This window comes from Gossypium arboreum, chromosome 12 (assembly GCF_025698485.1).
Source record: "Gossypium arboreum isolate Shixiya-1 chromosome 12, ASM2569848v2, whole genome shotgun sequence".
NCBI lineage: Eukaryota > Viridiplantae > Streptophyta > Magnoliopsida > Malvales > Malvaceae > Gossypium > Gossypium arboreum.
Genome location: NC_069081.1, coordinates 28,811,712 through 28,827,707, shown reverse-complemented (window position 1 = coordinate 28,827,707; position 15,996 = coordinate 28,811,712). Strand labels below are relative to the sequence as shown.

At 37.2% G+C, this 15,996-nt stretch overlaps 1 non-coding gene across 1 annotated transcript; it reads left to right on the top strand.

Annotated features, from left to right (window-relative positions):
• The first annotated feature begins 15,281 nt into the window (after window positions 1-15,281).
• Window positions 15,282-15,388, top strand: LOC128286049 (small nucleolar RNA R71). Its single transcript, XR_008276596.1, has one exon. It is a non-coding gene; the product is annotated as a small nucleolar RNA R71 (small nucleolar RNA).
• The last annotated feature ends 608 nt before the right edge of the window (window positions 15,389-15,996 follow it).

Sequence of the window (15,996 nt, the reverse complement as noted above, 5' to 3'; positions counted from 1 at the left end):
GCGAGGGGTGTTACAGTAAGACATGTCTGGGACATGCATCGGCCTCGAGATATACAAGCCAGTGTAAGACATGCTTGAGACAAGCATTGGCCTCGAGATACACAAGCTAGTGTAAGACCTGTCTGGGACATGACGTCAGCTTGTTGTGTGTTAGTGTAAGACCTATCTGGGACATGGCATTGACACTGATAGATGAGAGCCAGTGTAAGACTTGTCTGGGACAGGTGTCGGCCTCGAGATATGAAAGTTAGTGTAAGACATGTCTAGAACATGGCATCGACTTTGATGTGCTAGCTAGCGTAAGACCATGTCTGGGACATGGCATCGGCATTGTATCCCATGTCTGGAGCTAATGAATATCCTGTAGTATTCAAAATGGTTCAATGGAAGATGTATGATTGATATTGAAATGGGAAAACTTATGACCATGTGGTGAGTGGTACAGGTACTTACATGAAACTGATGAGATGTGAACTCAATTCATGTTGTATGATTAGTAAGGAATGAATATGAGCATGTTGAGTAACACAGGTATGTATGCCAAGCTCATGAGAAATGATTTCGATTTATGATGCACATTTGTTGAAGATGTATATGGGAAATTCATGCTTAAGAGAATGATTTTGTGATGACATTTTGATTATAGGTCTATACATATGATGTATAAATATGTATTTTTCCCAATGTGGTGAAAATGAATTAATAAGGTGTGATAAACTTAGTATCATTAATTTACACTAAAACAGTTTTGGACAACAACAACAGTCCGAATATGAAAATCCACCATAAATTTTGGAAATTGAGTTAGAGCCTGAATAAAATATGAAATTAAATCTTAATAAGTCTAGTTTTACATAGAAGAAATGGTGCATGAAAGAGAATTTCATATTATGAGATATTTGAAATTTTGTAAGACAGAGTCAGAATTATTTTGAAATCCCTTGTTCCAATTTGGGAAAATCATTAAAATTATAAATAAATAGTTATGGATCATAATTTATATTCTTAGAATCCTTAATGAGTTTATTTTCAAAATAAATAAACAAAAACATCATCCGAATCTCGTATGGTGAGATAATTAGTTTTTAGTGAATAGGAGTCGGAACTGTTGGACAGCAAAATAGGGGTGACTTTAAAGAATAAATTGTACTTATTGGCTAGATCAAAAATTCTGAAAATTTTACGGTAAGAAGATATATGAGTCTACTTTTATGAAAAATTAGCAGAACTTAATTTTGAGTTCCATAGCTCCAGATATAAATAATTTAATGACTATGACTTGAGAAAAGAGCTTAACCTGAACTTAAATAAAAGTACAAATATGGTTGTATTACCTTGAGAAGCAAGTTGATAAATTGCTTATTATTTTCATACGGTCTTACTAAGATATAAAGCGTACTCCCTTCCTTTCTTTTCTTTAGTGTTTTCAGGTTAGCTTGGGATTGGAGGTCGTCGGAGGCAGCATCACACTATTAAGCCATCACCTTTGGCATATTGATATTTGTTAAGCATTTTAAGTGAGTGGCATGTATAGGGACTAGGTTTTTATGACGTGTTATTATGATTAGTCTAATGTATTTGTCTATATTGATTTATTGGTATATGGCCAAGAGGTGTGTCTCATATTGATTATGGTTTGTGAACCTATCTATCTATGCTATGTTCTAATTCTTGTGATAAGATAATGTAGTTATGCTTGTTGGCCTTATATGGTTGGTGTTCATGTTACGAATGTGTGTAATATGAGATGCTAAATCATTAAATGGTGTCATGATATGTGTCCTCGGTGTGTATAAAGATGTGAAAGATTAAAGGTAACATAAAGGCTTTGAAAATATCCTAAGTGTTGGCCACACGGGTTGAGACACGGCCGTATGTCTCAATCGTGTAAGGGACACGGCCTTAGCACACATGCGTGTGGCTTGGCCGTGTGGTTCAAATTATTCACTGACGTCGTAGTAAGAGAGTTACACAGCCTGAGGACACGGGCATGTCGAAGGCACACGGGCGTGTTCCTATGTCCATACGGGCGTGTGAGCTTGTGTCATGGAAAACATTTCTAAGCTTTCCCAAAACCTTTTAAGGTTCTCGGTTTAGTCCCTAACTACTTTCAATCTATGTTTAGGGCTTTGTAGGCCTGTGTATGGGACATGATGCATGTGTATGAAAAGTTCTGAATTAAAAAAATTTTGTAGCATGGTTTTTGCATGTTTGTGAATGATTAAGTCCGGTACTGCATCATACCCTGTTCTAGCGTTAGACACAGGTAAGGGGTGTTGCATTTAGTGGCATCAGAGCTATGGTTTACTCGGTTCTCGGACTAACCTAGCACATGTAAGAGTCTAGTTATACATGCCACAAGTTTGTGATAGTGTGATGTCTTCTTACGCGAATGAGAACTATCTTGTGTGGGCAAGGTACTCTCCAACCGAGCTACACCCAATCATGTAGATAATAATACTAAAGTATTCAATAAACTGCAGTTATGAAGAGTTAAAACTCAGAAAGGTAGGAGCAAGAATTCGTGAAATGTATATGTCTATGATTATGATGTGAGAAACATGAAATAGAATGTGTACATGGCATAATGAGCTTATCTATGGTTAATTGACAATCCCATGGTGTATATGATTGTTTTGTTCAAGTGAATGCTTGTGTTTAGATAACTTACTAAAAATGCAGGTAGAATGAATGTTCATGTATACTTATTTGAATGAATATGGTTGGCAAGTTCACATAGTCTGAGTATAAGTGTTAAATTGCTTGCATTGATTTACATGTTTGTAATGATATGCATACGATGATGTGCGAGATGAAAGTATAGATTGGAATATACTTATCCATGTTTGTTGGCTCTCGTATGATGTTATGTACATGACTTGTTTGATGAAATGAATGGGATAAGTAAAGTTACTCAGAATTCATAGAGTGCATGCATAAGTGTACTTGTTTAAATGAGATAACTAGGAAGTTGGCGTAAAACGAATATGAATGTCAGTTTTTCTGAAATGAATGATATGATTTTGGTGATGTTGCTATGATGATGAAAGTTGTGTTATATACATATGTGTATAAGAGTTGAGTCAGAGGCCCTACGACCTCACCCCCTTATTAGAGTGGTGTTTTGTAATAGAATTTCATGAAATTTGTGTTGAATAAACTCACAAGTGTGAAACCAAAGAGTTCAGTGGAGGAATAACTATAAATATGATTAGAGATTGAGAATGAGTTGATAAGTAAGCAAGAGCTAGAAAAGTGTTAGGTTGACAAAAAGATTATTTGAGTATTGCACAGTCACAGTTAGAGAAGAAATTTACTTTGGTAAATCGAATTACTCAGGTACAAGGTCGAGAAAATGTAATGATTGAGATCTTTTCAGAACTAATCTTCTTTAGTGAAAAGAATAATATGAGATTTTTTATGACAGAAATAGTTAATGAGGGAAATGTACGTGAAGCTATGATCCTGTTTCTTCTGGATGGTACTCTGTTTTGGTACATATGTATGAATAGGATGTGGTCCTTGTTGCATTTGATTCCAGTGAGTTTGTGTAGTATCCTCTTTTGGATTTCTTTTCTCTAAGGGATCGTTAAGATATTTGTCATTTATTTCATCTGGACTATGATTTCATAAATTATGTATGTCTTCATATCTTGGAAGTAAATGTCTATCGTTAATATGTGTCGAACATGGTTCATTGTATGGGATATTCTTGGGTCAGAGTTAAAAGTGTTTATTATGATTATGTCTTTAGCCTGATCACGAAAATAAGGTGATATTGATGTGACATTTTCTAGTTTTTTTAAAGAAAAAATACAAAGAAAGGGTTGAAATTTGCCAGCGTATAGATTGTGGTAGCTCAAGTCCAGATTGTGTAATGAATTTCATTTACTGGTAATCTTGATTTCTATTGGGATTAGCAAGAGACCATATGGTCTGGTTAAACGAAACCAGTTCATAGTGAATTTTGATTTGTGCTATAAAAGAATCATAAATGGGCTGTATGTTCGACTTATTCTATTATTAGCAAGAAGGGATTTCTCGAACTATTAGTGATTTCTGATTGAGGGTGATTCGGTTATTCAATCTGTGCGGATTACTTGCTTGAAAGGTTAAATGAGATATTTATGTCCGAGTCTATTTTCAGGTCTGGAAACAAAATTTCTTTTTTTCATGGTAAAAAGACGGGTAGTCTGAATAAAAAAATGCATATTTTAGAAGACCATGACATGAGTTAAAATTGTTTGAATTGAAAAGTTATCGCTTTCATCAGAAATTAAAAAGGTCTATTATATGATAGCATAGTTTTAAATGGTTGGAAGTGTTGTTAACCGAGGTATTAAATTTAGTTCAGCTTAACTCAGGCAGAGAGTTCTCAATTTTTCAATGATGTGTCATTAAGTAGATTATAATGTGTTTTGAGACTATAAGACAATATGATAGATTAAAATATCCAATGTCATGTATAGAGATCTGAGTCTATGGTAGCATAAGTGACTTGAGCTATTGAAAGATTTCAAGTTAGTCGTTGTTGATCTTTGAGAAAGGTTAAAAGCAGTTACAAGTGTTTGGTTAAGAAAACCCCGTTTACTTTGAGAAAGATGGTTACACGGTTGAATTTGTTTGTTGACAAGATCGGTCTTAGCCGAATTCAAGACTAAAAAGTAAAATTTCATTGCAAGCCTGTTGATCGCATGATTTCGTGATAGGTTTTAAATATTTATAATTACTCGTTCTTGAACTAACTATTATCGCGATGTAGACAAGTGTACCTATCGAATAGTAGTATAGTTTTAGCAAGACCAGATTGTCGAACCCAAAGGAACTAAAAGTACTAGTAATGACTATCTTTTTATTATCTAGCCTAAGAATAAAGAGGTTTTTGTTTCAATTAACTAATTATCTAAACCAAGAATGCACAGAGAATGGAATTAGGGAATTGCTTTTGGAAAAATCGATTGAATGAAGACAATACCTAAAGAAAAATCCACCTAGACTGTACTTGTTATTCTGGCTCCGAATCAGACGATTTATTCATTTAACTTGTTTTGTAGATATCCCTAAGTTATGTTATTATCCCTATTCAAGACTAATAACGTCTAATCTCTAGATTGAATAACCGAGACTTTTCTCTAATTAACACTCTAGGGTTGCATTAACACGATCTATGGATCCCCGTATTAGGTTTCACCCTAATCTGGCAAAATCTTGTCACCCTATGTCTAGGCGCGCAATCAACTCCGCTTAATTATGACAAATGTACTCTTAAACAGGGTCTATTCCTCCTCTGAATAAGAGCTTATCTTGAATCGATATCCTGGGATATCAAAACAAGAATTAAGAACACATAATTAAGAACAAGTCAAATATTTATCATACAATTTAGAAAATAATAACAAGATTCATTTTAGGTTTCATTCTCCTTAGGTATTTAGGGGATTTAGTTCATAACTAAATAAGAAAACATCTCAGAATAATAAAGAATACAAAACATAAAGAAAACCCAAATCTCTTGAAGGGGAATTGAGGAGAGATCTTCAGTCTTGATGATGAATCAAGCTTCTGAGATGAATCAGTCGGCTTTCTTGGAGTAATTCCTTACCCTTACTCTGTGTGTCTTTTCTTCCTCGTCTAGGGTGTATTTATAGGCTTTGGAATGCCTAAAAGCCCTCAAAATTAGCCTTTTTCGAATTGGACTCAACTTGGGCTTGGCAGGGACACACCCTTGTGTGATTACTTCTAGCCAAATTGACACGGTCGTGTGGTCTGCCCATGTGAGGAGGTCCAGGCCGTGTTGATTTCGTACTTTGGCCCATTTTCTTCATTTTTGGCCCGTTTCTCGTTCCTTTCGCTCTCCTATGCTCTCCTAAGTGTAAAACATGAAATTAAAGCATTAGGAGCATCGAATTCACTAGTTCTAATGGATAATCATCCATAAAATGCGTTAAACATGGGGTAAAAATATGTATAATTTACAGTTTATCAAATACCCCCACACTTAAGAATTTGCTTGTCCTCAAGCAAAATTCTCAACTCATAATCAAAATAAATTCTTCTCAACTTATAATTTCCTTCGATAATATCTCAGAATAATCAATAGGTAATCATACATTGAGAATTCAACTAAAAGAATATAAAAGTTTCAAACATTCCAAGTTGAGTATTTAATCATGCGAACATAGGTGTCTCTCCTCATTTAAGTAATTACCTTTGATTTAGAATATCACAGGGTTCTACAGATTCACTCAAATCACTCGAGGTGTTTAAGGACAATAAATGAAGCACTCAATAGTCAATAATGAAAAGTCATTACCATAGGCTTGCATGAAAATTAGATCTCCACCACTATAATTTAAGATGATACATCAATCAAAAAGGTCTTTAGAGGGTTGTAATGAGGTTTGGTTAGGGGGTGTGGTCACAAGCTGAAAGAAAGGGTTAGAATCGAGATTGAATTGAAAAATTACCTAACTAGAAAAAGAGTTAATCATCACTTGCGTACAATAGAGCTTCTTCTCAGACTAAGGAATTTAACTTCTGAAGCTTACAAACAGAAGATCACTAATAATATGTATACATGTTTTTTTTTAAGAACACATTAAATTACAGAGTAGAATAAAACATAGCTAAGTAACTATTTCAATTCAAATCTCGACAAAAATGGGGCTTAAATTAATTTAGGGGATTTAAAAAATAATGGGTTAAAGGTTAATATCAAGGGTAATACAAGAAATGGCTTGTTAGGCTCAAGGGGGTTCACTAGGGGTTAATTGTGGAGGTAGGCTTTTCATGGCATGAGTGGGTTAATCCTAAGTGCCTTAATCATTTTGACATATCAAATCAAATGGTGCGGTCTCAATATGAATAATCAAGCAAGTTCTAGAATAATAGTTCACTCCTGACGCACTCAAAGCAATAATAAAAGTGATCACGAAAGAATTAATAGATGCTCAAAAGGCTCAAAAATCTCAGAAAAATTATGGCTTTTTGATGTTTAAAACTTGTGAATCCCAACTCAAAGTAATACCTAAATTTTGGGGAAACAACCTAAAATTTTAATTTCTTGAAAATCAATTTATCATGCTTGATTCTCTTATGTCTTAAAGTTTAAACAATCAATGCATAAATGTCTATGTTTTAATTCAAGATATATCAATCAAAATCATAAATCAATCAAAATTTATCCTAAATATGATATGAGAGCTTTTTAAGAGAACAAGGCAGTCATTCAGGGATTTTTCTGATAATGAAATAAATACCCCCCACACTTAAGATATACATTGCCCTCAATGTACAAAGATAGATATTAGAGTATAAAATTAAGATAGGGAGAGAAGTGAAACTTCCTGTATGATGAATTCCTCGAACTGGAGTTCTGGAGAGTAATCGGTTCGAGAGTGGATGAGGATACTCCGGCGGTCGTAGAGGTTCATTAGGCCATAAGTCCTGCGCCAGAAGGATATTATCTCTAGTGGTAGCTATGGTCATGGGCGAGCAGGACACGGCAGTCGTGGAGAACCTTTCCCGGTGGAGTTTTAGTTCCTATGTGATGATGAGCTTAAGAGCTCTATATAATTGTGATAAAATCAGGAACTTTTTAGGGGATATTAGGAAGAAAAATTACTCAAAAGAAATAACCAAATTAATAATTAAAAATATAATTTCTAAAATCTAATAAAAATAAAAAGTAGTTTTAATAAAAATTAAAAACATAAAATAATAAATAAATGTTTTTAAACATCTTCATCGCTGGATGGTTCGTGAGGTGGGACTGGCGATGAGATGTGGAGGTGATGACAAAACTGCTGTAGAGTAGCATCAATGTTGTCAAATCGTTGAAAACACTGCTGCTCGAATCGAGTGAGGCGCCCAGAGATGTCAGCATATGAAGCCACCGCATGAACTGGACGAGAGGGTGGTGGTGGCTGAGTCAGTGGGTCCTCGTGCTGTGGGGGAACATCATCATGAATGTCCTCGTAGGCCTCCTCTTCGGTAGATTGGGCGAGACAAATTGGGGAGGGTAGATTCCTCGGCGCCTCTCGATCATCTTCATGCTAAGCATGCTCGAGATACCTTGTGGAGACATCTAGTCAATGAGGGTGAGGGATGATTCTTGGGCCACGGTGTTGAGGAGCCCGAAGTGTCGCTCCATTTGAGTCATATCGGGGCCAATGGAGATGACCACCTTCCTATGCCGCTCCGTCTGGTGCTGAATCGCAAGGGCGATGAAATAGGCAAGGTCGATGACGTGCCCGTGCGACATACACCATAAGAAGTAGGCATCGTGAGTGTTGACGACGCAAGTGCTTTCTTGCCTCCCTGTAATCGTGTGAGCTAAAATGACATGTAGGTACCTCAGGGATGGTGGGAGAACTGATGCCTTGGAGCGGCTAGGATTGTAGGAGGCTACGCCAGGGGCCAAAGTGTGCCAGCACTTCGAGGGTGAAAATGTATCTGGCGAGTGAGAGCATGTAGTTCATTTTCCTCCTTGAACTCCTCTGTATATAAGCCTAGTGTAGCACCGAACTCTGGGACGCTTAGCTGGCGGACTAACTCGCCTAGGCAAAACTGGACCGTGCCGGGATCATCGTAATTTGTCATTACAGTCTGAAGATGGAATGTTGAGCATAGTTCCATCGTGAGCTCGAGGTATGTTGGTTCAATGATCCCAAAGAACAACTCCCAAGGGTCAGTGGTTAGGAGGGCCTGAATCGCATCAGCCATCTGAACTTGTTCTACAGTAGCCCAGTCGATGCAGCGGCCCGCAATTAAGGGTCAGGCCTGAAGTATTTGGAAAAGCTATTCTTGAGGCCCTCGGGGGAACTGCAGGAGAGGGTTACAAATTTCCGTGGTTGGACCCGCAGAAGATGACGCTCCCTTCCTCTTCTTCGAGGAAGGTACGATGGTTTTCTTTCCTCGTGAAGACGACATTAAAATCCTGTAATATAAAGAATAATAATAATAGGTAAATGAATCCGAAGAAGTAAAAGGCATGAATTTGAACTAATTATTTCAACCAAGATTACTAATATGAAGCAAACTCAACCACAATAACAATGAGAATGAGAATAGAAATGTAATGGGTATGAGGTTTTCTTAATCTTAATTTAACACGTAATGTATGATAACTAACCTAGGAATGCAAATTAAATGATAGATATTGGCATGGTAATAGCATGAGAATAAGCATAGTAATGTCATGGGTATGAGGTGTTCCTAATAACTTGATTTAACACGAAATGTATGATAACTAACCTAAGAATGCAAATTAAATGATAGAAAAATGAAAAATAGTTCAAAAGATATGAAGATTATGTTGATAATAAGCATTAGAAATAAGTAAAATAGAAGTGAAATGAGTAAATAAACGCTAAGAGAAAGAGATTGAACGTCAAAAATAAAGTGGGAAGCGGCACACGGGTGTGGCAGGGAGGTCCTGTGGAGTTGCAGAGGCTATGGTTAGGGTTTTTGAATGGGGAAGAAAGTGAATAGTGCAGGGTAATTATAGACTTTAGGCCACACGGCCAGGGCACACGCCCGTGTTCCCCAATTTTAGCCCGTGTGATTCGCGAATTTCAAATTTGGGCACGTCTGACATTTAGTACACGCCCGTTTTCATTGGGCGTGTAGGTGCACACTGCTCTGTCGCATGGCCGTGTCTGGTGTTGTTCACTTCCCCCACGCCCGTGTCAATCTATTAGGTTTGACCACTGGTGTTAGACATGGGCATGTCGCACGCCCGTGCTAGTTTCTTAGTTTCAATCATGGGTCTTCCACACGGGTGTGTCGTATGCCCGTGTTATTTTGGCAGGCTCGACCACAGCCATGTCACACGACTATGACGTTTTATCGTAGCCCGTGTTTGGGCAAATCCTTACCTTGTATTCACACGACCATAAGCACGCCCGTGTCCTTGGCCGTGTCTCTGTGGAAAACCTGTATTCGAGAGCTTCATTTAGATGTTGAAGACTAAATTTTTAAAGAAGTTAATATAGTTAGTGCTCGTGTGATAGCCCAAAATTGACCCTAGTCGGAATGTGGTTTTGGGACCACAAAACCGAGGCATAAAAATAATTTAATATTTATTTTATTGCCTATAATGTGTGTTAACTCATGTGTGACATTTTTGATGTTTTGATTTAGAGTTATAAATGTGAATTTCACTAGAAAGGACCTAGTAGTAAACTTTGAAAGTATGATGGGGAAATGTGTGATGACTAATTAAAGCATGCATGCAAAACAATGGACTTGCATGTCAAATTCCCCCAATAGCTAGTGGCCAGCCATGACAAGGAATTATGGGCAAAACATGTCATGAAACATGTTTGGTAAGTGGGTTATGTTGGAATAAATAAAATAAGTTGTATGGTAATAAAAAAAAGGAATAAAAAATGTGTGTGAAGGCTTCTCCCCCTCCCCTTGCCGTGAGTTGAAGGAAAGAAAAGAAAAAAAAATTGTTCATCCTTTTTTTCACTCCTTTTTGGCCGAAAATACTAAGGATAAGGAAGGAGTTTTGCTTCATGCTTGGTTTGGAAGAGGATTAGGAAGGGTTTGGCTATACTTGCATCAAGATTAAGGTATGTTTGAGGTTGTGCCATGAGATTCATGCATGTTTTTAGTTACTAGCTTGATGTTCTTATTAGCCCATGATTCAAATCTTTGTTATATCATGGGGATGGTATTTGGCCAAGGAGGATTTTGTGTTAATGCCATTGCATGTTAAATATGAAGCTTGCTAATGGTATATGTGATGGTGGATTGATGGCTCTTGGACTTTCTTTTTAGTGTTTTGGAGTAAGACATTAAGTTCTTTGCTTAATCATGACCAAAATTATGGTGTTGAGATGTATTCGCCATGGTACATCCATAAGTGTGATTTATGCTCATTGCATGGAAAGTAAGATTCGTGTTTTGGATTTATGTTCATGTTTAGTTACAATCAACTTGAGATTCGCCTCTAGCATATATATATGTATATATGTTTGCACATGATGTATTGGTATAACATATATACTATCTCAAGGTATATACTTACTTATGATGATGCTTCGGTTATGAGGGAAATGATAGATGTGTATTGAGTTACAATATGGAATGCATTAGTTAGTAGAATGTATGCTGTTTTTTTTGTGTGTGGTATTAAGTGTATAATTGGCCTCAACATGGACATGCATATTCGCCACATGAGGGAATTGGTGTGCATGCATTCGGTTAGAGGCAAACATATTGATGCCTATTCTTGGCTTAGAAAATTCGGCTAAGGAGAGTACTAACTAATGTGTTGAGTTGATTCATGATTTCCGTACCTATGTGACTTTAATGTCTAATGAAAATATGTGGGCTAAATACCTTGAATTCCTCTTTCGATGCTCAAATGATTAAATCAATTTATTTGTTAAATTAAGCTCAAGAGCAAAGAGGAGCTAAATCCGATAAAGGGAAGGAAAAAGTAGTTGAATAGCCGTCAAATCGCTCGACAACATCCGAGGTAAGTCTTGAGTAATGACCCTACTTGAATTATATTGAAATCATGCTCCTTGTGTGTGTGGCTATTGAGTAGGAAATTGTAAAGGTTTGATAAATATTTTGTGTTTGAGCCTTAGTAACTGAAAATGAAATATGGATGTGTCGTGATTATTGATATATGTGTACATGAGCATTTGAATGATACCCGGCTAAGTCCCAAGGCATTTATGCTAGTGATTATATCCGGGCTAAGACCAAGGCATTCGTGCGAAGTTGTTATATCCGGGCTAAGACCAAGGCATTCGTGCTAGTTGTTATATCCGGCTAAGACCAAGGCAATTGTGCAAATCACCAAATCCGGGTTAAGACCAAGGCAATTGTGCTTGTGGTTGTATCCGGTTAAATCTCAAGGTACGTGATTCGAAGTGAGCAATCTTGCTGTAAAAGTTTCAGTTTATACACTTGTGAAAATTCCAGCAATGAGGTATGTTCGTATGTGCTTGAATTAGTTGAGTCCTTACAAGTAAGTATTCGCCGCTTGATAAACGAGCTACCGCCTTTGGCTAAGTTGTTCTTTTGTGTATAAACATAAGGGTCGGTAATGTGAAGTAAGTATGATTATGAGAATGTGTATTAATAAAGTGATTCATTTAGCTATGTGAATGTAATACTTTAGTCAAAGCTGATTTCATTACTTGAGACTTACTAAGCATTAAAATGCTTACCCGTGCTGCTTTGGCTCTCTGTTTTATAGATTTTGCTCGTTAGCTATCGGATTCGGGATCATCGAAGTCGAAGTCATCCACACTATCAAAGCCCTTTTTGGTACTCTTTAGTTGAACTTTGGGTATGGCATGTATAGGACTACCCTTTGCTGTTTTCAAGTACGTTGTGTGATGTACGTGTGTACAGCCATGCGAAAATGGCTCGTAAAAGTGAAGTATGGCATTAGACCATTTGTGTTTATGTATATATGTATGGTTTCATGATGTGACTATGGACTGAATGGAAGTGTTGGGCAAATGATCAGCCATTGGAATGGCTAAATATGATTATATGTGGACCTATGTATGACAAAACTCTAGTTGGTCCATGGAAACCGCGAAATAGGCAAAGTTTACCTTGAAACAGATGCTGACAGCAGCAGTGGTGTGGATTTGAAAAATCATTAAAATTTTTAGGAATGGAATTAAATAGTTAATAAATTATGTAAATGAACCTTGATGAATCTACTTTCATATGGAAGAAACGAAACGGTTATATGAGTTATATGTTAAGAGATATTAAAGTTCTCGTGAAACAGGGCCAGAACGGTTTCTGGATTCCCTGTTCTGACTTTGGAAATTCATTGTAAATTAACCAGAGATAATTAGGAGTCATTCCATATATGTATAGATTCCTCTCTGAGTCTAGTTTCTAAAGAAACAAACGGCATCAGTATTGAAGCCCTGTACAGGGAGATATCCAATTCGTAACGCACGAATGTCAGTGTAGTCGATCCCTGTAACATGGGAGTCTTTGACTAATAAAATGTACCAATTGGCTTGACCAAAAATTCTAGAAAAAAATCTGTAGATGGAAATATGAGTCTAGTTTCAGGGAAAAATTACGAAACTGATTTTCGAGCTTTGAAACTCAAGATATGATTTTTAAGGCGACAGTGATGCAGTAACCAGCTTGTCTGGAAATTTCTAAATGGACTGCGAAAGTAGTTAAGTCTGTGTGCACCTTGTGTCTGATTCCGGTAACGGACTCGGGTACGGGGTGTTACAGCTCGGGTTGCCTCCCGAGAAGCACTTACTTATAGTCTAAGTTTTACTTACCTTTCCGTTGAATAATCATGGTGGTTTTGAGGAGTTTATACTCCTCATTCCTGTCATCAATCTCATTAAAATAAGGTTTTAAACGGGTGTTGTTTACCTTAAAAGTGCTGAACTTGGGGTGCCTTACCTCGACCGTACCTAATGAAAAGATACTAAGTACCGTAAGAGGGATTTCTTCATTTGGTGTGGTAGCAATAATGTGGGGATCTGCGACATCTAATAAGACCCTATCTCCAATCTTAAGTTGATTTGGAAAGGTATTGAGCTCGTTCTGTCGTAGATTTGGTTTGTCGGCTGTTCTTGGTTTATGCGTCCGCCATTCATCGAGTTCCTCGATATGTAATCTCTGATCTTCATGAACAGGTCCTCTACTATTGCTTGAGAATGACTCGTGTGCTTCCTTCAAACTCATTTCCTGTAGAGTAGGTTGTACCATATTGTCAGTTCTAGGAGAATGGGTTAAACGATCACCTTCAATTCCCGATGTGTTGCCAGAATTGCAAACTTGAAGGGTGATTGTTTCGTCTCCTACACATAGTGTGAGTTCACCTATGCCAACATCAATAATCGTTTTAGCAGTTGCTAAAAAGGGCCTTCCCAGAATTGAAGGAGTGTTGCTATCCTCCTCTATATCTAGAATAATAAAGTCAACGGGAAATATAAATGTATCGATTTTAACTAGTACATCTTCAATAATACCCTTAGGGAACCTTATAGTTTTATATGCTAATTGAATGCTCATCCTAGTTTGTTTGGGTTTCCCGAGACCTAATTGCTTAAAAATTTATAGGGTATGACGTTAATACTAGCCCCTAAATCAGCTAATGCATTATTAACATCTAAACTACCAATTAAGCAAGGAATCGTAAAACTCCCTGGATCTTTTAGTTTGTTCGGTAGTCTATTTTGGAGAATAGCTAAGCAAACTGCATTTAGCTCCACGTGCGATGCCTCGTCCAACTTCCGCTTATTTGCTAAAAGTTCCTTTAAAAAATTCATTACATTTGGCATCTGCGATAGGGCTTCAATAAATGGTAAGTTAATATGTAATTTTTTTAAGAGTTTAAGGAATTTACCAAATTGTTCATTTGAGCGGTCTTTCCTTGTCGCGTTGGGGTATAGCACACGAGGTTTATATTCGACATTCACCGTTTTATTTTTATTGTTATCTACCTTACCTTGACCTTTGCTTACCACAGTTTCTTCCCTCGGTTCTAGTTCAGGCTCAACAACTCCTTCTTCATCTTGAATATTAATTGCGTTTAGTTGTTCCCTTGGGTTGGGTTTAGTATTACTTGGCAAGCTACTTTGAGGTCATTCGGAAATTAGTTTGGAAAGCTAGCCTATCTGAGTTTTGAGCCCTTGGATCGACGCTTGTTGATTTTTAAGTGTTGTCTCGGTGTTCTGGAAACGCATTTCTGACACCGAAATAAACTTTGAGAGCATCTCTTCAAGGTTCGGCTTTTCTTCCTGTTGGTAGGGTGGTTGTTGGTAGCCTAAAGGTGGTTGTGGTATTTGATTTCCTTGACCGCTCCACGAGAAATTGGGGTGGTTCCTCCAACCTGCATTGTAAGTGTTACTATATGGATTGTTTTGAGGTTGAGGATTATTACCCATGTAGTTTAATTGCTCGTTATCCATGTTGTAGCCAAAAGGTTGGTATTCCGAATGGCTTGTTCCACCTCCACTTGCTTCGCACTGCATTACTGGGTGAACCTGTGAAGAACTAAGAAAACCATCATTCTTTTTATTTAAGAGTTCTACCTGATTAGAGAGCATGGTGACCGAGTCGACATTATAAACGCCGGCTGTTTTCATTGGCTTTGTCCTCATGACTTGCCATTGATAGTTATTCAGTGCATCTCCTCTATAAACTCATAGGCACCTTCAGGTGTTTTATTATTGATGGTTCCGCCAGCAGTTGCGTCAACCATTTGTCGAGTCGAAGGATTCAGGCCATTATGGAACGTTTGAACCTTTAGCCAAAGCTGTAACCCATGGTGAGGGCACCTTCTCAAAAGATCCTTGTATCTCTCCCATGCATCGTAGAGTGTTTCTAAATCCATCTGCACAAAAGAAGAGATATCATTACGTAATTTAGCCGTTTTAGCTGGCGGAAAATATTTTAGTAAAAAATTTTCGGTCATTTGTTCCCAAGTAGTAATTGACCCTCGTGGTAATGAGTTCAACCACTGTTTAGCTTTGTTCCTCAATGAAAAAGGGAATAACTGAAGACGAATGGCATCATCAGAGACACCATTAATTTTAAATGTATTGCATAGTTCTAAGAAGTTGGCTAAATGGGTGTTGGGATCCTCATCCTGCAAACCATCAAACTGAACAAATTGTTGTATCATTTGAATAGTGTTAGGTTTTAATTCAAAAGTATTTGCAGCTACAGCAGGTTTAACTATGCTCGATTCAGTTCCTGTTAAAGAAGGTTTAGCATAATTGTACATAGTGCGTGGAGTAGGATTTTGATTAACTGCAATTGCAAGAGGTAGCTGATTGCCTTCGTTTTCAACAATCTCTTCGGTTGGGGGTTGAGTATCATCTTCTTGCTCGTTCTCTGTATATCTTAAGCTTCGCCTTATTTCTCTTTGATTTCTGCGAACTGTACGATTGATTTCTTCGTCAAAAAGTAATGGTCTTGACGGATTTCTTCTAGTCATAAACTATAAAAACTTGCCAAGAGAAGGAAAAAGTA